The sequence below is a fragment of the Bombina bombina genome, chromosome 4 (genome assembly GCF_027579735.1).
Source record: "Bombina bombina isolate aBomBom1 chromosome 4, aBomBom1.pri, whole genome shotgun sequence".
Classification (NCBI taxonomy): Eukaryota; Metazoa; Chordata; class Amphibia; order Anura; family Bombinatoridae; genus Bombina; species Bombina bombina.
In genome coordinates, this window is record NC_069502.1 from 855538098 (window position 1) to 855561800 (window position 23703).

General features: G+C 41.7%; 1 long non-coding RNA gene across 1 annotated transcript in view; it reads left to right on the forward strand.

Moving 5' to 3' along the window:
• Nucleotides 1–233: 233 nt before the first annotated feature.
• LOC128655655 (uncharacterized) overlaps nucleotides 234–23703 on the forward strand; it is a 33014-nt gene continuing 9544 nt past the window's right edge. The window contains exons 1-2 of the long non-coding RNA XR_008401869.1: nucleotides 234–454; nucleotides 3362–3466. This is a non-coding gene — a long non-coding RNA (uncharacterized LOC128655655). The remainder of the gene's footprint in view (nucleotides 455–3361; nucleotides 3467–23703) is intronic.

Below are 23703 nucleotides of genomic sequence, written 5' to 3' on the forward strand. Positions count from 1 at the left end.
AGGTGAATGTGTACAGATGTTGTCTATGAGATACTCTGGTTACAAGTAAGTGTGTACATATGTTGTCTATGAGATATGCTGGTTATAGGTGAGTGTGTTCATATGTTATCTATGAGATATGCTGGTTACAGGTGAGTGTGTACAGATGTTGTCTATGAGATACGCTGGTTACAGGAGGGTGTGTATAGATGTTGTAGTCTTTAAGCAAAAAAAATAAAAGAACAGAAGAAAGTACCACAATGTGTGTATTTGGTGCTATTGTCTATCTGAGAAATACACAAACTCTTTTATGGTAAAGTTATAAAACTAGATCATAGGATATAAAACTGAATCTTCTTTATTTGTACAGATGAAGATAACGCTGATATAGTGAAAGTTGAGATAACAGAAGATCTGTGTGTGAGGCGTCAGGTGAAAGCTCCAGATTATGAAACCAGTGACCGTATCAGCTCAGGTGAGTGTGCACTTGTGTTGTGTCTGAAGGATGCAGATTACAGGTGAGTGTGCATGTATGTTATGTCAGAGGGATGAAGGATACAGATAAGTGTGCATGTATGTTGTGTCAGAGAGATGAAGGTTACAGGTGAGTGTGCATGTATGTTGTGTCAGAGGGATGAAGGTTACAGGTGAGTGTGCATGTATGTTGTGTCAGAAGGATGAAGGTTACAGGTGAGTGTGCATGTATGTTGTGTCAGAGGGATGAAGGTTACAGGTGAGTGTGCATGTATTTTGTGTCAGAGGGATGAAGATTACAGGTGAGTGTGCATGTATGTTGTGTCAGAGGGATGAAGGTTACAGGTGAGTGTGCATGTATTTTGTGTCAGAGGGATGAAGGTTACAGGTAAGTGTGCATGTATGTTGTGTCAGAGGAATGAAGGTTACAGGTGAGTGTGCATGTATGTTGTGTCAGAAGGATGAAGGTTACAGGTGAGTGTGCATGTATGATGTGTCAAAGGGATGAAGGTTACAGGTGAGTGTGCATGTATGTTGTGTCAGAGGGATGAAGGTTACAGGTGAGTGTGCATGTATGTTGTGTCAGAGGGATGAAGGTTACAGGTGAGTGTGCATGTATGTTGTGTCAGAGGGATGAAGGTTACGGGTGAGTGTGCATGTATGTTGTGTCAGAAGGATGAAGGTTACAAGTGAGTGTGCATGTATGTTGTGTCAGAGGGATGAAGGTTACAGGTGAGTGTGCATGTATGTTGTGTCAGAGGGATGAAGGTTACAGGTGAGTGTGCATGTATGTTGTGTCAGAGGGATGAAGGTTACAGGTAAGTGTGCATGTATGTTGTGTCAGAGGAATGAAGGTTACAGGTGAGTTTGCATGTATGTTGTGTCAGAGGGATGAAGGTTACAGGTGAGTGTGCATGTATGTTGTGTCAGAGGGATGACGGTTACAGGTGAGTGTGCATGTATGTTGTGTCAGAGGGATGAAGGTTACAGGTGAGTGTGCATGTATGTTGTGTCAGAGGGATGAAGGTTACAGGTGAGTGTGCATGTATGTTGTGTCAGAGGGATGAAGGTTACAGGTGAGTGCATGTATGTTGTGTCAGAGGGATGAAGGTTACAGGTAAGTGTGCATGTATGTTGTGTCAGAGGGATGAAGGTTACAGGTAAGTGTGCATGTATGTTGTGTCAGAGGGATGAAGGTTACAGGTGAGTGTGCATGTATGTTGTGTCAGAGGGATGAAGGTTACAGGTGAGTGTGCATGTATGTTGTGTCAGAGGGATGAAGGTTACAGGTGAGTGTGCATGTATGTTGTGTCAGTGGGATGAAGGTTACAGGTGAGTGTGCATGTATGTTGTGTCAGAGGGATGAAGGTTACAGGTGAGTGTGCATGTATGTTGTGTCAGAGGGATGAAGGTTACACATATGTTGTGTCTGAGTAATATGGGTTACAGGTAAGTGCACAAATATGTTATGTCTGAGGCACACAAGTTACAGGTAAGTGTACATGTATGTTGTGTCTAAGGAAAGCATTTTATAGATGAGTGCACGTGTTGTGTCTGAGGCTTGGGGCTTATGGAGGAGTGTTAGCGTAGGTTGTCTATGAGATAGACTGGTTACAGGTGAGCTTGAACCTATGTAGCCTAAGATTATCTGAGTACAGGTGAGTGTGTGCATATGTTGTTAATGAGATACACTGGTTACAGGTGAGTGTGTGCATATGTTGTTAATGAGATACGCTGGTTACAGGTGAGTGTGTACAAATGTTGTCTATGAGATACGCTGGTTACAGGTGAGTGTGTACATATGTTGTTAATGAGATACGCTGGTTACAGGTGAGTGTGTACATATGTTGTTAATGATATATGCTGGTTACAGGTGAGTGTGTACATATGTTGTTAATGAGATACGCTGGTTACAGGTGAGTGTGTACATATGTTGTTAATGAGATACGCTGGTTACAGGTGAGTGTGTACAAATGTTGTCTATGAGATACTCTGGTTACAGGTGAGTGTGTACATATGTTGTCTATGAGATACACTGGTTACAATTGAGTGTGAACAGATGTTGTCTATGAGATACACTGGTTACAGGAGAGTGTGTTCATATGTTGTCTATGAGATACGCTGGTTATAGGTGAGTGTGTTCATATGTTGTCTATGAGATACGCTGGTTACAGGAGAGTGTGTTCATATGTTGTCTATGAGATACGCTGGTTATAGGTGAGTGTGTTCATATGTTGTCTATGAGATACGCTGGTTATAGGTGAGTGTGTTCATATGTTGTTAATGAGATACGCTGGTTACAGGTGAGTGTATACATATGTTGTCTATGAGATACTCTGGTTACAGGTGAGTGTATACATATGTTGTCTATGAGATACGCTGGTTACAGGAGAGTGTGTTCATATGTTGTCTATGAGATACTCTGGTTACAGGTGAGTGGGTACGTATGTTGTCTATGAGATACTCTGGTTACAGGTGAGTGTGTACATATGTTGTCTATGAGATAAGCTGGTTACAGGTGAATGTGTACAGATGTTGTCTATGAGATACTCTGGTTACAAGTAAGTGTGTACATATGTTGTCTATGAGATATGCTGGTTATAGGTGTGTGTGTTCATATGTTATCTATGAGATATGCTGGTTACAGGTGAGTGTGTACAGATGTTATCTATGAGATATGCTGGTTACAGGTGAGTGTGTACAGATGTTGTCTATGAGATACGCTGGTTACAGGAGGGTGTGTACAGATGTTGTAGTCTTTAAGCAAAAAAAATAAAAGAACAGAAGAAAGTACCACAATGTGTGTATTTGGTGCTATTGTCTATCTGAGAAATACACAAACTCTTTTATGGTAAAGTTATAAAACTAGATCATAGGATATAAAACTGAATCTTCTTTATTTGTACAGATCAAGATAACGCTGATATAGTGAAAGTTGAGATAACAGAAGATCTGTGTGTGAGGCGTCAGGTGAAAGCTCCAGATTATGAAACCAGTGACCGTATCAGCTCAGGTGAGTGTGCACTTGTGTTGTGTCTGAAGGATGCAGATTACAGGTGAGTGTGCATGTATGTTATGTCAGAGGGATGAAGGATACAGATAAGTGTGCATGTATGTTGTGTCAGAGAGATGAAGGTTACAGGTGAGCGTGCATGTATGTTGTGTCAGAGGGATGAAGGTTACAGGTGAGTGTGCATGTATGTTGTGTCAGAAGGATGAAGGTTACAGGTGAGTGTGCATGTATGTTGTGTCAGAGGGATGAAGGTTACAGGTGAGTGTGCATGTATTTTGTGTCAGAGGGATGAAGGTTACAGGTGAGCGTTAATGTATGTTGTGTCAGAGGGATGAAGGTTACAGGTGAGTGTGCATGTATGTTGTGTCAGAAGGATGAAGGTTACAGGTGAGTGTGCATGTATGTTGTGTCAGAGGGATGAAGGTTACAGGTGAGTGTGCATGTATTTTGTGTCAGAGGGATGAAGGTTACAGGTGAGTGTGCATGTATTTTGTGTCAGAGGGATGAAGATTACAGGTGAGTGTGCATGTATGTTGTGTCAGAGGGATGAAGGTTACAGGTGAGTGTGCATGTATTTTGTGTCAGAGGGATGAAGGTTACAGGTAAGTGTGCATGTATGTTGTGTCAGAGGAATGAAGGTTACAGGTGAGTGTGCATGTATGTTGTGTCAGAAGGATGAAGGTTACAGGTGAGTGTGCATGTATGATGTGTCAAAGGGATGAAGGTTACAGGTGAGTGTGCATGTATGTTGTGTCAGGGGGATGAAGGTTACAGGTGAGTGTGCATGTATGTTGTGTCAGAGGGATGAAGGTTACGGGTGAGTGTGCATGTATGTTGTGTCAGAGGGATGAAGGTTACAGGTGAGTGCATGTATGTTGTGTCAGAGGGATGAAGGTTACAGGTAAGTGTGCATGTATGTTGTGTCAGAGGGATGAAGGTTACAGGTGAGTGTGCATGTATGTTGTGTCAGAGGGATGAAGGTTACAGGTGAGTGTGCATGTATGTTGTGTCAGAGGGATGAAGGTTACAGGTGAGTGTGCATGCATGTTGTGTCAGAGGGATGAAGGTTACAGGTGAGTGTGCATGTATGTTGTGTTAGAGGGATGAAGGTTACAGGTGAGTGTGCATGTATGTTGTGTCAGAGGGATGAAGGTTACAGGTGAGTGTGCATGTATGTTGTGTCAGAGGGATGAAGGTTACAGGTGAGTGTGCATTTGTGGTTTGTCAGAGGGATGAAGGTTACAGGTGAGTGTGCATGTATGATGTGTCAGAAGGATGAATATTACAGGTGCTAATTCCACATCTGAGTTGTGCGACTATCACTGATGATTGGATCAGCAGCGTTTTCCACTCGGGATCAGCAGTGCTTTGCGAGTCCCAAGTCTTATTTCTGCTTTGTTTTTGACCCCTTTGTGTGGTTAAACACACAGTAGTGTAGGGTCAATAATCATAAAAATACATGTTTTAATTAATTAGAGCATATAATTTTTATACTTTAATGACTCAGTAAAGGGAAAATTCTGTACTGGCGACCTTTTTTTCTCAGATGGTTACTGTTACAGGAACTTCCCAAACACAGAGATATAAACAACCTTATTTTATTCCAATCCTTGAACAGCAAGTAACAGATTAAAATGTAACAAACCGGAGACATAGATGCAGATGTTCTAGCAATGTTTGATAAAAAAGGCTTCAGCACAGGCTTTTATACCCTACTTCTCACATACACACCAATTTCTACAAAGTTCCAGAATATTCTCTTACATTCTATAGTAAAAATAGGTTTGTTGTGTAAAATAAAGTGGGTGTGTTTAACAAGACATACATTTTGTGACATAAGACATTAAAGCAGTGAAGATGTCACCAGAGCGGCACATAACCTGGAACTAAGCCACATTCCATAGGGGGGAGGGGGGTTGTGTGTGAAGCTGTGATTCCAGAAGTTACTAGAAAGTGACTCTAACTAAATACATCCATAGTGTGCATATATCAGCCATATTGTGTATACATCAGCCATATTGTGTATATACATCAGCCATATTGTGTATACATCAGCCATATTGTGTATATACATCAGCCATATTGTGTATACATCAGCCATATTGTGTATATACATCAGCCATATTGTGTATATACATCAGCCATATTGTATATACATCAGCCATATTGTGTATATACATCAGCCATAATGTGCATATACATCAGCCATAATGTGTATATACATCAGCCATAATGTGTATATACATCAGCCATATTGTGTATATACATCAGCCATATTGTGTATATACATCAGCCATATTGTATATACATCAGCCATAATGTGTATACATCAGCCATATTGTGTATATACATCAGCCATATTGTGTATATACATCAGCCATATTGTGCATACATCAGCCATAATGTGTATATACATCAGCCATATTGTGCATATATATCAGCCATATTGTGTATATACATCAGCCATATTGTGCATATACATCAGCCATAATGTGCATATACATCAGCCATATTGTGCATATACATCAGCCATATTGTGTATACATCAGCCATATTGTGTATATACATCAGCCATATTGTGTATATACATCAGCCATATTGTGCATATATATCAGCCATATTGTGTATACATCAGCCATATTGTGTATATACATCAGCCATATTGTACATATATATCAGCCATATTGTGTATACATCAGCCATATTGTGCATATACATCAGCCATATTGTGTATATATCAGCCATATTGTGTATACATCAGCCATAATGTGTATATACATCACACATATTGTGCATATACATCAGCCATATTGTGTATACATCAGCCATATTGTGTATATACATCACACATATTGTGCATATACATCAGCCATATTGTGTATACATCAGCCATATTGTGTATATACATCAGCCATATTGTGTATACATCAGCCATATTGTGTATATACATCAGCCATATTGTGTATACATCAGCCATATTGTGTATATACATCAGCCATATTGTGTATATACATCAGCCATATTGTATATACATCAGCCATATTGTGTATATACATCAGCCATAATGTGCATATACATCAGCCATAATGTGTATACATCAGCCATATTGTGTATATACATCAGCCATATTGTGTATATACATCAGCCATATTGTATATACATCAGCCATATTGTGTATATACATCAGCCATATTGTGTATATACATCAGCCATATTGTATATACATCAGCCATAATGTGTATACATCAGCCATATTGTGTATATACATCAGCCATATTGTGTATATACATCAGCCATATTGTGCATACATCAGCCATAATGTGTATATACATCAGCCATATTGTGCATATATATCAGCCATATTGTGTATATACATCAGCCATATTGTGCATATACATCAGCCATAATGTGCATATACATCAGCCATATTGTGCATATACATCAGCCATATTGTGTATACATCAGCCATATTGTGTATATACATCAGCCATATTGTGTATATACATCAGCCATATTGTGCATATATATCAGCCATATTGTGTATACATCAGCCATATTGTGTATATACATCAGCCATATTGTACATATATATCAGCCATATTGTGTATACATCAGCCATATTGTGCATATACATCAGCCATATTGTGTATATATCAGCCATATTGTGTATACATCAGCCATAATGTGTATATACATCACACATATGGTGCATATACATCAGCCATATTGTGTATACATCAGCCATATTGTGTATATACATCACACATATTGTGCATATACATCAGCCATATTGTGTATACATCAGCCATATTGTGTATATACATCACACATATTGTGCATATACATCAGCCATATTGTGTATATATCAGCCATATTGTGCATACATCAGCCATATTGTGCATACATCAGCCATAATGTTTATATACATCAGCCATAATGTGTATATACATCAGCCATAATGTGTATATACATCAGCCATATTGTGCATATATCAGCTATATTGTGTATATACATCAGCCATATTGTGTATACATCAGCGATATTGTGTATACATCAGCCATATTGTGTATATTACATCAGCCATATTGTGCATATTACATCAGCCATATTGGGTATATTACATCAGCCATATTGTGCATATTACATCAGCCATATTGTGCATATTACATCAGCCATATTGTGTATATACATCAGACATATTGTGCATATATATCAGCCATCTTGTGTATATACATCAGCCATATTGTGCATATACATCAGCCATAATGTGTAGCCATATTGGCTTTATTCTCTATCATTTCCCCCTTTGATACTTTACAAGTATGACAGTTATGAAAAATATTTATTTACTAAAGATTTAGAAATGACTCGGTATAAGATTCCAATATATAGTAATCCGTGATAAACAGCCATTGGGGCATATCCACAGACCCAACAATTAGAAACATTGAGAGTCTGTCCATAGGTCCCAAGAGCATGAATATAAAAATTTGAGCCCCTTATTAATAAAATGTCCAAAAGTATATACATCACAAGTCCTATTTGTCCATAGTCCATCCTTAGATAAATTAATTGTCCGTGAGTCTCTCCTTGCGGCAACAGAGATGTAGATTCATTATCCTCCTTTTTCACAGGTTTTTCTACAAAATGTCCATTAAGAGCTAATGATGATGTACATTTTTTAAAGGGACAGTCTACCATATAATTGTTATTGTTTTAAAAGATAAATAATCCCTTTATTACCCATTCCCCAGTTTTGCATAACCAACACAGTTATATTAATATACTTTTTACCTCTGTGATAACCTTGTATCTAGGAACCTTCTTCCAGCCCCCTGATCACATGACTGTGACAGTTTATTATCTATTGTCTTAAATTTAGCAGTGTTTTGTGCTAAATCTTAAATAACCCCCTGTGCCTGAACACAGTGTTATCTATACGGCCCACATGTACTTTCTGTCTCTTTGTGTTGAAAAGAGATTTATAAAGCCTGTGATAAGAGGCAGCCCTCAAAGGCTTAGAAATTAGCATATGAGCCTACCTATGTTTAGTTTAAACTAAGAATACCAAGAGAAAAAAGCAAATTTGATGATTAAAGTAAATTGGAAAGTTGATTAAAATTAAAAATCCTATCTGAATAATGAAAGTTTAATTTATGCTAGACTGTCCCTTTAAGTTCTTTAAAAACCTGTATGAAAAGTGTACACGTATGTGCATATGCATTTTTCAATGGCATTGCATTCAATATCTGTAAAACAGAAACAAGTGCTAGTTAACTGTAGGTTTACATTGATCAATGTGTACACACAAAGAATGTTGCTTTCTTTTGTTACAAGTATCACGTGCTATAACTAACAATAGCTTTTTCTGAATCACATAAGGACCTTCCCAACCAGCATGCCATGGACCTCTGTTTCTGAAAGTTTTTTAAGAACCTTTAACTGATTCTGGAACTGATTCAGCCATACAGTTTGTTTTATAAACTGTTTTATTGGACCTGGAATAAATAATGTCTCCTGGATATGTTGCATGCATTTCTCTACCATATTATTCATAAGGTGTTACCTGAGTTGTAGCATTAGGAGCAGAACAAATGGAAATCAGGATATCAGGTAAATGTTGTAACCAACACTTCTCTTCATCCTAAATAGCCTTGCGTAACCTTTATTTAATAGTTCTGTTCATACGCTCCACCAACCCAGCTTATTATGGAAGACTAGTCCTAAAGCCCGTGTACACGGACCCCCTCTCTTTTACACACTCTCTCTCTCTCTCCCCCCTCTCTTTTGCTCTCTCTCTCCCTCCCCCTCTCTTTTGCTCTCTCTCTCTCTCTCTCCCCCCTCTCTTTTGCTCTCTCTCTCTCCTCCCTCTCTTTTGCTCTCTCTCTCTCCTCCCTCTCTTTTGCTCTCTCTTCCCCCTTTCTTTTGCTCTCTCTCTCCCCTCTCTCTTTTGCGCTCTCTCCCCCTCTTTTGTGCTCTCTCTCCCCCTCTCTTCTGCGCTCTCTCCCCATCTCTTTTGCGCTCTCTCTCCCCCTCTCTTTTGCGCTCTCTCTCCCCCTCTCTTTTGTGCACTCTCCCCCCTCTCTTTTGTGCACTCTCCCCCCTCTCTTTTGTGCACTCTCCCCCCTCTCTTTTGTGCACTCTCCCCCCTCTCTTTTGCTGTATCTCTCCCCCTCTCTTTTGCTGTACCTCTCCCCCTCTCTTTTGTTCTCTTTCTTCCCCCTCTCTTTTGCTCTCTCTCTCCCCCCTCTCTATTGCTTTCTCTCTCCCCCTCCCTTTTGCTCTCTCTCTCCCCCTCTCTTTTGCTCTCTCTTTCTCCCCTCTCTTTTGCTCTCTCTTTCTCCCCTCTCTTTTGCTCTCTCTTTCTCCCCTCTCTTTTGCTCTCTCTCTCTCCCCCTCTCTTTTGTGCTCTCTCCCCCCTCTCTTTTGTGCTCTCTCCCCCCTCTCTTTTGTGCTCTCTCCCCCCTCTCTTTTGTGCTCTCTCCCCCCTCTCTTTTGTGCTCTCTCCCCCTCTCTTTTGTGCTCTCTCCCCCTCTTTTTTGCTGTCTCTCTCCCCCTCTCTTTTGCTGTCTCTCTTCCCCCCTCTCTTTTGCTGTCTCTCTCTCCCCTCTCTTTTGTGCTGTGTCTCTCCCGCCTCTCTTTTGTGCACTCTCTCTCCTCACTTTTGTGCACTCTCCCCCCTCTCTTTTGTGCTCTCTCCCCCCTCTCTTTTGCTCTCTCTTTCTCCCCTCTCTTTTGCTCTCTCTTTCTCCCCTCTCTTTTGCTCTCTCTCTCCCCCTCTCTTTTACTCTCTCTCTCCCCCTCTCTTTTGTGCTCTCTCCCCCATCTCTTTTACTCTCTCCCCTCTCTTTTGTGCTGTGTCTCTCCCGCCTCTCTTTTGTGCACTCTCTCTCCTCACTTTTGTGCACTCTCCCCCCTCTCTTTTGTGCTCTCTCCCCCTCTATTTTGTGCACTCTCCCCCCTCTCTTTTGTGCACTCTCCCCCTCTCTTTTGTGCACTCTCCCCCTCTCTTTTGTGCACTCTCCACCTCTCTTTTGCTGTATCTCCCCCCCTCTCTTTTGCTGTATCTCTCCCCCTCTCTTTTGCTCTCTCTCTCCCCCCTCTCTATTGCTTTCTCTCTCCCCCTCTCTATTGCTTTCTCTCTCCCCCTCCCTTTTGCTCTCTCTCTCCCCCTCTCTTTTGCGCTCTCTCTCTCCCTCCCTTTTTCTCTCTCCCCCTCTCTTTTGCGATCTCTCTCTCCCTCTCTTTCGCGTTCTCTCTCTCCCTCTCTTTTGTGCTTTCTCTCCCCCTCTCTTTTGTGCTCTCTCACCCTCTCTTTTGTGCTCTCTCCCCCCTCTCTTTTGTGCTCTCTCCCCCCTCTCTTTTGCTTTCTCTCTCCCCCTCCCTTTTCTCCAACATAGGTGTGTCCGGTCCACGGCGTCATCCTTACTTGTGGGATATTCTCTTCCCCAACAGGAAATGGCAAAGAGCCCAGCAAAGCTGGTCATATGATCCCTCCTAGGCTCCGCCTACCCCAGTCATTCTCTTTGCCGTTGCACAGGCAACATCTCCACGGAGATGGCTAAGAGTTTTTTGGTGTTTAAATGTAGTTTTTATTCTTCAATCAAGTGTTTGTTATTTTAAAATAGTGCTGGTATGTACTATTTACTCTGAAACAGAAAAGAGAAGAAGATTTCTGTTTGTAAGAGGAAGATGATTTTAGCAAACGTTACTAAAATCGATTGCTGTTTCCACACAGGACTGTTGAGATGAAGTAACTTCAGTTGGGGGAAGCAGTTGGCAGACTTTTCTGCCTGAGGTATGACTGGCCACATTTCTAACACGACTTGGTAATGCTGGAAGGCTGTTATTTTCCCTATGGGGACCGGTAAGCCATTTTCTTAGATTAAGTAAAAGAATAAAGGCTTTATAAGGGCTTAAAAAACTGGTAGACATTTTTCTGGGCTAAAACGATTACTTTGCTAAGCATATTTGACAGATTATAGCTCTTTATAGTTATTATAATCTTGGGGATTGTTGTTAAAGAATGGCAGGCACTGTATGGACACCTTTTTCAGATGGGGGCCTTCTCTAGTCATAGGCAGAGCCTCATTTTCGCGCCACTAATGCGCAGTTGTTTTTGGAAGGCAAGGCATGCAGATGCATGTGTGAGGAGCTAAGATCCACTGAAAAAGCTTATAGAAGGCATCATTTGGTATCGTATTCCCCTCTGGGCTTGGTTGGGTCTCAGCAAAGCAGATTTCTGGGACTGTATAGGGGTTAAATGTAAAAACGGCTCCGGTTCCGTTATTTTAAGGGTTAAAGCTTTCAAACTTGGTGTGCAATACTTTTAAGGCTTTAAGACACTGTGGTGAAATTTTGGTGAATTTTGAACAATTGCTTCATACTTTTTCGCATATTCAGTAATAAAGTGTGTTCTGTTTAAAATTTAAAGTGACAGTAACGGTTTTATTTTAAAACGTTTTTTGTGCTTTGTTGACAAGTTTAAGCCTGTTTAACATGTCTGAACCATCAGATAAACGATGTTCTATATGTATTAAAGCCAATGTGTCTCCCCATTTAAATATATGTGATAATTGTGACATGGTGTCCAAACAAAGTAGGGACAATGATGCCACAGATAATAATAGTGCCCAAGATGATTCTTCAGATGAGGGGAGTAAGCATGGTACTGCATCACCCCCTTCTGTGTCTACACCAGTTTTGCCCACACAAGAGGCCCCTAGTACATCTAGTGCGCCAATACTTATTACTATGCAACAATTAACGGCTGTTATGGATAATTCTATTGCAAATATTTTATCTAAAATGCCTACTTATCAAAGAAAGCGCGATTGCTCTGTTTTAAACACTGAAGAGCAAGAGGACGCTGATTATAACGCTTCTGACATACCCTCACACCAATCTGAAGGGGCCAGGAGGGAGGTTTTGTCTGAGGGAGAAATTTCAGATTCAGGAAAAATTTCTCAACAAGCTGAACCTGATGTAACATTTAAATTTAAATTAGAACATCTCCGCGCACTGCTTAAGGAGGTATTATCTACTCTGGATGATTGTGACAATTTGGTCATTCCAGAGAAATTATGTAAGATGGACAAGTTCCTAGAGGTTCCGGTGCCCCCCGATGGTTTTCCTATACCCAAGCGGGTGGCGGACATAGTAAACAAGGAATGGGAAAGGCCCGGCATACCTTTTGTTCCTCCCCCTATATTTAAGAAATTATTTCCTATAGTCGACCCCAGAAAGGACTTATGGCAGACAGTCCCTAAGGTCGAGGGGGCGGTCTCTACTCTAAACAAACTCACTACTATTCCCATAGAAGATAGTTGTGCTTTTAAAGATCCTATGGATAAAAAATTAGAGGGTTTGCTTAAAAGAATGTTTGTTCAGCAAGGTTACCTTCTTCAACCAATTTCATGCATTGTTCCTGTCACTACGGCAGCGTGTTTCTGGTTCGAAGAACTAGAAAAGTCGCTCAATAAAGAATCTTCGTATGAGGAAGTTATGGACAGAGTTCATGCACTTAAATTGGCTAACTCTTTTATTCTAGATGCCGCTTTGCAATTAGCGAGATTAGCGGCGAAAAATTCAGGGTTTGCTATTGTGGCGCGCAGAGCGCTCTGGCTAAAGTCTTGGTCAGCGGATGTGTCTTCCAAGACAAAATTGCTTAACATCCCTTTCAAGGGCAAAACACTGTTTGGTCCTGATTTGAAAGAGATTATTTCAGACATCAACGGAGGAAAGGGCCACGCCCTTCCTCAGGATAGGTCTTTTAAGGCTAGAAATAAGCCTAATTTTCGTCCCTTTCGCAGAAACGGACCAGCCTCTACTTCTACATCCTCTAAGCAAGAGGGTAATACTTCTCAACCCAAACCAGCCTGGAGACCGATGCAAGGCTGGAACAAGGGTAAGCAGGCCAAGAAGCCTGCCACTGCTACCAAAACAGCATGAAGGGATGGCCCCCGATCCGGGACCGGATCTGGTGGGGGGCAGACTTTCTCTCTTTGCTCAGGCCTGGGCAAGAGATGTTCAGGATCCTTGGGCACTAGAAATAATTTCTCAAGGTTATCTCCTGGAATTCAAGGAACTACCCCCAAGGGGAAGGTTCCACAGCTCTCAATTATCTTCAAACCAAATAAAAAGACAGGCATTCTTACATTGTGTAGAAGACCTGTTAAAGATGGGAGTAATTCATCCAGTTCCAATAAGAGAACAAGGGATGGGGTTTTACTCCAACCTGTTTATAGTTCCCAAAAAAGAGGGAACATTCAGACCAATTCTAGATCTCAAGATCCTAAACAAATTTCTCAGGGTTCCATCGTTCAAAATGGAAACCATTCGAACGATCCTTCCTACCATCCAGGAAGGTCAATTTATGACCACGGTGGATTTAAAGGATGTGTACCTCCATATTCCTATCCACAAGGAACATCATCAGTTCCTAAGGTTCGCTTTTCTGGACAAGCATTACCAGTTTGTGGCACTTCCATTCGGATTAGCCACTGCTCCGAGAATTTTCACAAAGGTACTAGGGTCCCTTCTAGCGGTTCTAAGACCAAGGGGCATTGCAGTAGTACCATACTTGGACGACATCCTGATTCAAGCGTCGTCTCTGTCAAAAGCAAAGGCTCATACGGACATCGTCCTAGCCTTTCTCAGATCTCACGGATGGAAAGTAAACATAGAAAAAAGTTCTCTTTCCCCGTCAACAAGAGTTCCCTTCTTGGGAACAATAATAGACTCCTTAGAAATGAGGATTTTTCTGACAGAGGTCAGAAAATCAAAACTTCTAAGCTCTTGTCAAGTTCTTCATTCTGTTCTTCGTCCTTCCATAGCGCAGTGCATGGAAGTAATAGTATTGATGGTTGCAGCAATGGACATAGTTCCTTTTGCACGAATTCATCTAAGACCATTACAACTGTGCATGCTCAGACAGTGGAATGGGGATTATACAGACTTGTCTCCGACGATTCAAGTAGATCAAAGGACCAGAGATTCACTCCGTTGGTGGCTAATCCTGGACAACCTGTCACAGGGAATGAGCTTCCGCAGACCAGAGTGGGTCATTGTCACGACCGACGCCAGTCTGGTGGGCTGGGGCGCGGTCTGGGAACCCCTGAAAGCTCAGGGTCTATGGTCTCGGGAAGAATCTCTTCTCCCGATAAACATTCTGGAACTGAGAGCGATATTCAATGCTCTCAAAGCTTGGCCTCATCTAGCAAAGGCCAAATTCATAAGGTTTCAATCAGACAACATGACGACAGTTGCATATATCAACCATCAGGGGGGAACAAGGAGTTCCCTGGCGATGGAGGAAGTGACCAAGATAATTCAATGGGCGGAGGATCACTCCTGCCACTTGTCTGCAATCCACATCCCAGGAGTGGAAAATTGGGAAGCGGATTTTCTGAGTCGTCAGACATTCCATCCGGGGGAGTGGGAACTCCACCCGGAAATCTTTGCCCAAATAACTCAATTATGGGGCATTCCAGACATGGATCTGATGGCGTCTCGTCAGAACTTCAAGGTTCCTTGTTACGGGTCCAGATCCAGGGATCCCAAGGCGACTCTAGTAGATTAACTAGTAGCACCCTGGACCTTCAACCTAGCTTATGTTTTCCCACCGTTTCCTCTCATTCCCAGGCTGGTAGCCAGGATCAACCAGGAGAGGGCTTCGGTGATCTTGATAGCTCCTGCGTGGCCACGCAGGACTTGGTATGCAGACCTGGTGAATATGTCATCGGCTCCACCATGGAAGCTACCTTTGAGACAGGACCTTCTTGTTCAAGGTCCATTCGAACATCCAAATCTGGTTTCTCTCCAACTGACTGCTTGGAGATTGAACGCTTGATTTTATCAAAGCGTGGGTTTTCAGATTCTGTAATTGATACTCTGATTCAGGCTAGAAAGCCTGTGACTAGAAAAATTTACCATAAGATATGGAAAAAATATATCTGTTGGTGTGAATCTAAAGGATTCCCATGGAACAAGATACAAATTCCTAGGATTTTATCCTTTCTACAAGAGGGTTTGGAGAAGGGATTATCTGCAAGTTCTCTGAAGGGACAGATTTCTGCGTTATCTGTTTTACTTCACAAAAGGCTGGCAGCTGTGCCAGACGTTCAAGCGTTTGTTCAGGCTCTGGTTAGAATCAAGCCTGTTTACAGACCTTTGACTCCTCCCTGGAGTCTTAATCTAGTTCTTTCAGTTCTTCAAGGGGTTCCGTTTGAACCCTTACATTCCGTAGATATTAAGTTATTATCTTGGAAAGTTTTGTTTTTGGTTGCAATTTCTTCTGCTAGAAGAGTTTCTGAGTTATCTGCTCTGCAGTGTTCTCCGCCCTATCTGGTGTTCCATGCAGATAAGGTGGTTTTGCGTACTAAGCCTGGTTTTCTTCCGAAAGTTGTTTCCAACAAGAATATTAACCAGGAGATAGTTGTACCTTCTTTGTGCCCGAATCCAGTTTCAAAGAAGGAACGTTTGTTACACAATTTGGACGTAGTCCGTGCTCTAAAATTCTATTTAGAGGCCACTAAAGATTTCAGACAAACTTCTTCTTTGTTTGTTGTTTATTCTGGTAAAAGGAGAGGTCAAAAAGCAACTTCTACCTCTCTTTCTTTTTGGCTTAAAAGCATTATCCGTTTGGCTTATGAGACTGCCGGACGGCAGCCTCCTGAAAGAATCACAGCTCACTCCACTAGGGCTGTGGCTTCCACATGGGCCTTCAAGAACGAGGCTTCTGTTGACCAGATATGTAAGGCAGCGACTTGGTCTTCACTGCACACTTTTGCCAAATTTTACAAATTTGATACTTTTGCTTCTTCAGAGGCTATTTTTGGGAGAAAGGTTTTGCAAGCCGTGGTGCCTTCCATTTAGGTGACCTGATTTGCTCCCTCCCTTCATCCGTGTCCTAAAGCTTTGGTATTGGTTCCCACAAGTAAGGATGACGCCGTGGACCGGACACACCTATGTTGGAGAAAACAGAATTTATGCTTACCTGATAAATTACTTTCTCCAACGGTGTGTCCGGTCCACGGCCCGCCCTGGTTTTTTTAATCAGGTCTGATGAATTATTTTCTCTAACTACAGTCACCACGGTATCATATGGTTTCTCCTATGCATATTTCCTCCTGTACGTCGGTCGAATGACTGGGGTAGGCGGAGCCTAGGAGGGATCATATGACCAGCTTTGCTGGGCTCTTTGCCATTTCCTGTGGGGGAAGAGAATATCCCACAAGTAAGGATGACGCCGTGGACCGGACACACCGTTGGAGAAAGTAATTTATCAGGTAAGCATAAATTCTGTTTTGCTCTCTCTCTCCCTCTCTTTTGCGCTCTCTCTCTCCCTCTCTTTCGCGTTCTCTCTCTCCCTCTCTTTTGTGCTTTCTCTCCCCCTCTCTTTTGCGATCTCTCTCCCCCTCTCTTTTGTGCTCTCCCCCCCTCTCTTTTGTGCTCTCTCACCCTCTCTTTTGTGCTCTCTCCCCCCTCTCTTTTGTGCTCTCTCCCCCTCTCTTTTGCTGTCTCTCTCCCGCCTCTCTTTTGTGCACTCTCCCCCTCTCTTTTGTGCACTCTCCCCCCTCTCTTTTGTGCACTCTCCCCCCTCTCTTTTGTGCTCTCTCCCCCCTCTCTTTTGTGCTCTCTCCCCCCTCTCTTTTGTGCTCTCTCCCCCCTCTCTTTTGTGCTCTCTCCCCCGTCTCTTTTGTGCTCTCTCCCCCGTTTCTTTTGTGCTCTCTCCCCCATCTCTTTTGTTTTCTCTCCCCTCTCTCTTTTGCTGTCTCTCTCCCCTCTCTCTTTTGCTGTCTCTCTCCCCCCTCTCTTTTGCTGTCTCTCTCCCCCCTCTCTTTTGCTGTCTCTCTCCCCCCTCTCTTTTGCTGTCTCTCTCCCCCTCTCTTTTGCTGTCTCTCTCCCCCCTCTCTTTTGCTGTCTCTCTCCCCCCTCTCTTTTGCTGTCTCTCTCCCCCCGCTCTTTTGCTGTCTCTCTTTTCCTCCTCTCTTTTGCTGTCTCTCTTTTCCTCCTCTCTTTTGCTGTCTCTCTTTTCCTCCTCTCTTTTGCGCTCTCTCTTTTGTGCTCTCTTTTGTGCTCTCTCTTTTGTGCTCTCTCTTTTGCGCTCTCTCTTTTGTGCTCTCTCTTTTGTGCTCTCCCCCTCTCGTGCTCTCCCCCTCTCTATTGTGCTCTCTCCCCCTCTCTTTTGCTGTCTCTCTCCTCCCTCTCTTTTGCTGTCTCTCTCCCCCCTCTCTTTTGCTGTCTCTCTACCCCCCTCTCTTTTGCTGTCTCTCTTTTCATCCTCTCTTTTGCACTCTCTCTCTTGTGCTCTCTCTTTTGTGCTCTCTCTTTTGTGCTCTCCCCCTCTCTATTGTGCTCTCTCCCCCCTCTCTTTTGCTGTCTCTCTCCCCCCCTCTCTTTATCCCCCCTCTTCTGCTCTCTCTATCCCCTTCTTTTTAGAGCTCTCTGTCTCAATCATTCACAGTGCACTCGCCCGACATCTGGCCCTGCCCCGTCCCACCCGCATCCGCCGGCCACGCCCACTCCGCCACACGAGACGCCAGGAGGAAGACACTGACAGAAGGCCAGGTGTGTTTGTCCTTGTGCGCAGTCTCTACTGTGCATGACAGCTTCGGACAAACACTTGGCCTTTTATTATATAGGATATGGTACTTAAAACCTTTGTTGTATTCCTAACAAAGCACACAGAGCCTGCATCACTTTTCCTGTAAAATGAGTACCTTGGTCACCTTCATTAATCCTAGGAAAACCTCAAATAGAATATATAGATGTCCATAATGCTTGTGCAGTATTTGTCTTTAATAGAACTGCTTCTACCCACTTAGAGAAAATATCAACAACAACCAAACCGTATGTCTATCCCCCTTTTGCAGGTGGCAAAGGCCTAATAAAATCAATTTGTATTGCATGAGAAGAACAAAAAGGTACTTTTTGCGTAACAGATTTTTGTCCCTTTGGCCTAGGCGCATTCTGCAAACATTCTTGTGTCACTTCCTCACAAATCTTATGTCAATTTGGGTGAAAATACTTTTTCTTTACAATGCTGTATAATTTGTCTCTCCCCACTTGTCCTAACACTTCATGGTTGAATTTAACCATTTCTGTACACAAAGGATTAGGAACATATGGTAACAAATTTCCAGTCTGCCTTTACACCATAATTCTGTGTTGAATTCTTTCTAGATTTGCCTCCTGCAATTTTATCAAATCCTGTAATGTATCAGTTTTAGGATTGTCAGGTGTAACAGTTGATAAAACTAAAACTTCTTGAAGATATGGTTTACCCACCAATGCTGCTTTTCTTGCTGCCTGATCTGCAATCCTATTTACAGTTATTATAGGACTGTCTCCTGACTGATGTGCCTTCACTTTTATCCTAGCACATCTTCATAGTGTATATTTTTCTATTTCAAAAAAACTCCAGTAAAATAGACCCATGCTTATAGGGTTTGTTTTGAGAATCTACCATTCCCCTTTTCTCCCAAATGTAATGTCAATGCTTTGTGAACAAAACTGCTGTCTGTATAATTATTAGTGTAATCATCAGATATCTGTATTGCCTTTTTAACATCTTCCAATTCTGCTCTTTGTGCAGACATATTTCCTGGTAAACGAAACGTATATTTGTGACCATTATTTGCATCATGTACAGCAAATCTTGTATGAAAACTGCCATCTGAAAAGGATCTAGCTCCGTCTACAAAAAATTGTTAGTCTTTTTATACTCGTGTAGAAGCAATGCGAATGAAGACATTTTCTCCTGTTCCACTTGTGACATACAATCATGTACCTCGCCAGGTATCTGCATTAACTGAGGTAAAACATAAGTAGGGCTATCTAAATAGTAATTCTTTCTGCTTGCAAGCACAATACCCATTGAGCTACACGTGCAGAATGACCTGCTAAATCTTCAGCAGACCGTTGTAACAATTTCAACAACGAAGGAGGTGTCTGTACAATATTTGATTCAAAGCATGTGATATGTTTGACTGTGCCAACAGCCCATGCAACAGCCATTAGCTGTTTACACATTCAAACATCTTTCTCCACAGGTGACATCAGTTTAGAGAAGTAACCAATGGGTCTCAGTAACCCATGTTGTTTCTACAATAACACAGCAGAGATGGATTAATCTCTAGCATAACATTGTAGAACAGAAGGTGTGAGAGGGATAGGTGATGCCAAAACAGGAGCCGTTGTAAGGAACTGTTTCAATGTGACCCATGCATTTTCTGTCTTATCTGTCCACTTAAGAATATAATTTTGTTGATTTCTCAGTAACTCTTATAATGACTTTGCCTTTTCTGCCATATCCTGAATAAAATCATGACAAAAATTAATAAGACCCAACAATTTCCGTTAATCAGTGACCGTATTGGGTCTAGGCATTTGTAATATAGCTTGAACTCTCTCTCCTTTTGGTGACCTACCCTCACTACCTACTTGGAGTCCTAAAAAAGAAACTTGAGACTGTAACAATTATACCTTAAATTGATTCATTTTCAATTCTGCCTCTTGCAGAGCCTGGCAAAGATCATGTAAAACAATAAGATGTTCCTCCCTAGTCTGTCTGTATCAGCAAATCATCTACATATTGTAAAATGTCATCTCCATAATTTCTTTGCCAGCACCTTATGGCAATAAAATGGTGAAAACCCATAGGTAATTGTCACAGTTCCTCTTCAGGAACAGGGGTTGGGTTTCTATTCAAATATTTAAATTCTCCCAAAGAAGGAAAATTCTTTCAGACCAATTTTGGATCTGAAAACTTTAAATCGATTTTTAAAAGTCCCAACTTTCAAGATGGTGCCTATAAGGACTATTCTGCCTTTTGTTCAGCAAGGTCACTTTATGTCCACAATAGACTTAAACAGGCCCATTTATCAAAGGGCTTGCGGACCTGATCCGACACTGCGGATCAGGTCTGCAAGACCTCGCTAAATGCGGAGAGCAATACGCTCTCCGCATTTAACATTGCACCAGCAGCTCACAAGAGCTGCTGGTGCAACGCCGCCCCCTTCTGTCTCGCGGCCAATCGGCCGCCAGCAGGGAGGTGTCAATCAACCCGATCGTATTCGACCGGGTTGATTTCTGGCAATTCCTGTCCGCCTGCTCTTATGGAGTAGCGGTCTTTGTGACTGCTGCTTCCTAAGTTGTGTTTCTGGCGAGTCTGAAGACTCGCCAGCAACACGGCCCTTCAAGCTCTGAACGGAGCTTGATAAATGGGCCTGAAAGAGACAGTCTAGTATAAATTAAACTTTCATTATTCAGATAGGACTTTTAATTTTAATCAACTTTTCAATTTACTTTTATCATCAAATTTGCTTTTTTCTCTTGGTAGTCTTAGTTTAAACTAAACATAGGTAGGTTCATATGCTAATTTCTAAGCCTTTAAAGGGCTGCCTCTTATCACAGGCTTTTTAAATCTCTTTTCAACACAAAAAGACAGAAAGTACACGTGGGCCATATAGATAACACTGTGTTCAGGCATAGGGGGTTATTTAAGATTTAGCACAAAACAATGCTAAATTTAAGACAATAGATAATAAACAGTCACATTCATGTGATCAGGGGGCTGGAAGAAGGTTCCTAGATACAAGGTAATCACAGAGGTAAAAAGTATATTAATATAACTGTGTTGGTTATGCAAAACTGGGGAATGGGTAATAAAGGGATTATCTATCTTTTAAAACAATAACAATTCTCTGGTAGACTGTCCCTTTAAAATCACTATCAATTTCTGAGATTTACTTTTCTAGACAAACATTACCAATTTATCGCTCTTCCATTTGGCCTAGCAACAGCTCCGAGAATATTCTTAAAGGTTCTAGGTGCCCTTCTATCTGTATTTAGAGAGCAGGGTATTGCAATGTTTCCTTATTTGGACGATATCTTGATACTAACTCAATCTTTTCATTTAGCAGACTCTCACACGACACAACTATTGTTTCTTTGAAGACTTGGTTGGAGGATCAATTTACCAAGGAGTTTCTTGATTCCTCAGACAAAGGTCACCTTTTTAGGTTTCCAGATAGATTCAGTGACCATGACTCTATCCCTAACAGAAAAGAGACAATTGAAATTGGTTTCAGCTTGTCTAAACCTTCAGTCGCCATGTGTATGGAAGTGTTAGGTCTCATGATTGCATCATTGGACGCGATCCCCTTTGTTTGTTTTCATATGAGACCTCTGTAACTTTAAAAGTTACACTAATGGTGCAAGGATTACACTCAGATATCCCAACTGATATTCTTAAATCACAATGCACAACTTTCTCTGATTTGGTGGTTAAACCACCACTTTATTTTTCAAGGGGCCTCCTTTGTTCATCCTACCTGGTCTGTAATCACAACAGATGCAAGTCTTACAGGTTGGGGAGCTGTCTGGGGGTCTCTGACAGCACAAGGAGTTTGGAATCCTCAAGATACAAGGTTACTAATCAATATCCTGGAACTCCGTGCTCTATTCAGAGCTCTTAAGGCTTGGCCTCTATTAAAGAGACAACCTTACATTGGTTTTCAGGCAGACAATATCACAACAGTGGCATATGTCAATCATCAAAGGGGACTCACAGTCTCCTAGCAATGAAAGAAGTATCTGGAATACTTTTTTTGGGCAGAATCCAATTCTTGTTTAATCACTGCGATTCATATCCCAGGTATAGACAACTGGTAAGTGGATTATCTCAGCCGTCAATCTCTACATCCGGGGTAGTGGTCTCTCCATCCAGATGTATTCTATGAACTTGGACAGATGTGGGGCCTTCCAGAAATAGATCTGATGGCCTTTCATTTGAACAAGAAACTTCCCAGGTATCTCTCAAGGTCCAGGGATCCTCAGGCGGAAATTTTAGATTCTCTAGCAGTACCTTGGTCTTATCAGCCTGCTTACATTTTTCCCCTCTGGTTCTACTTCCAAGAGTGATCTGAAAGATCATTATGGAACGATCTTATCTGTTTCTGTTAGCCCCAGCATGGCCTCACAGGATTTGGTATGTGGACCTTGTAAAAATGTCCAGTTGCCCGCCTTGACCTCTTCCTCTAAGGCCAGACCTTCTATCTCAAGGTCCATTCTTCCATCCAGATATCAAATCTCTGAACTTAATGATATGGAAATTGAACGTTTAGTCTTAAGTCGTAGAGGTTTAGAGACATTAAAACAGTGAAGATGTGACAAGAGCTGCACACAACCTGGTACTAAGACACATCCCATAGGGAGGAGGGGGGTTATATGTGAAGCTGTGATTCCAGAAGTTACTAGAAAGTTGCTCTAAATACATCCATATTGTGCATACATCAGCCATACTGTGTATATACATCACCCATATTGGCTTTATTCTCTATTAGGTCGATGCCTCTGAGATAGGAGCTGGTGCGGTCTTGACGCAAAGGGACCCTTCCATGTCCAAAATGCACCCAGTAGCCTTCTTTTCCAAATGATTCTCCCCTGCAGAGAGGAATTACGATGTGGGAAATAGTAAACTTTTAGCCATTAAGATGTCACTTACTGAATTGCGACATTGGCTAGAGGGTACTGCTAACCCCATATAAATCCTTACTGATCATAGGAACCTGACGTATTTGGAAACTGCTCTCCGTCTCAATCCTAGACAGGCCATATGAGCCTTATTCTTCTCTCGTTTTAACTTTGTGGTCTCCTATCTTCCTAAAACCAAAAATAAGAAGGCAGACGCCTTGTCCCGCCAGTTTCCCCACTGATTCATCTGAAACCCCTGTTGAGCATATCATTCCTCCCTCCTGTGTGATTAGTCAACTCAGCACGTCTTCTCAAAAGACTGCAGCAGGCACAAAATAGAAAACGTCCCCAGGCTCCTACTGCTTCTGATATCCTCTTTGTGCCCACAAGTCTCTGTACTCCTGTGCTGTCCTGGGCTCATGACAGCAAATTGTCCGGTCAACCTGGTTTGGTGCGAACCTTTAAACTTCTCTCTTAATATATAAAACTTGAGAGGTTCAAACATTTAAAAACTAATTAATATAGTTCAAAGAATAAAATCTGAATAAATACCCATTAAGGTTAAACTAGTAAATATAATACAACATTTAACAAATATAATGGTATTATTTGTATAATCTGTAAAAATGTTCTTCAGTTAGAAACGGGTTAAAGGGATAGTCTAGTCCAAAATAAACTTTCTTGATTCAGATGGGGCATGTAATTTTAAAAAAACTTTTCCATTTACTTTAATCACCAATTTTGCTTTGTTCTCTTGG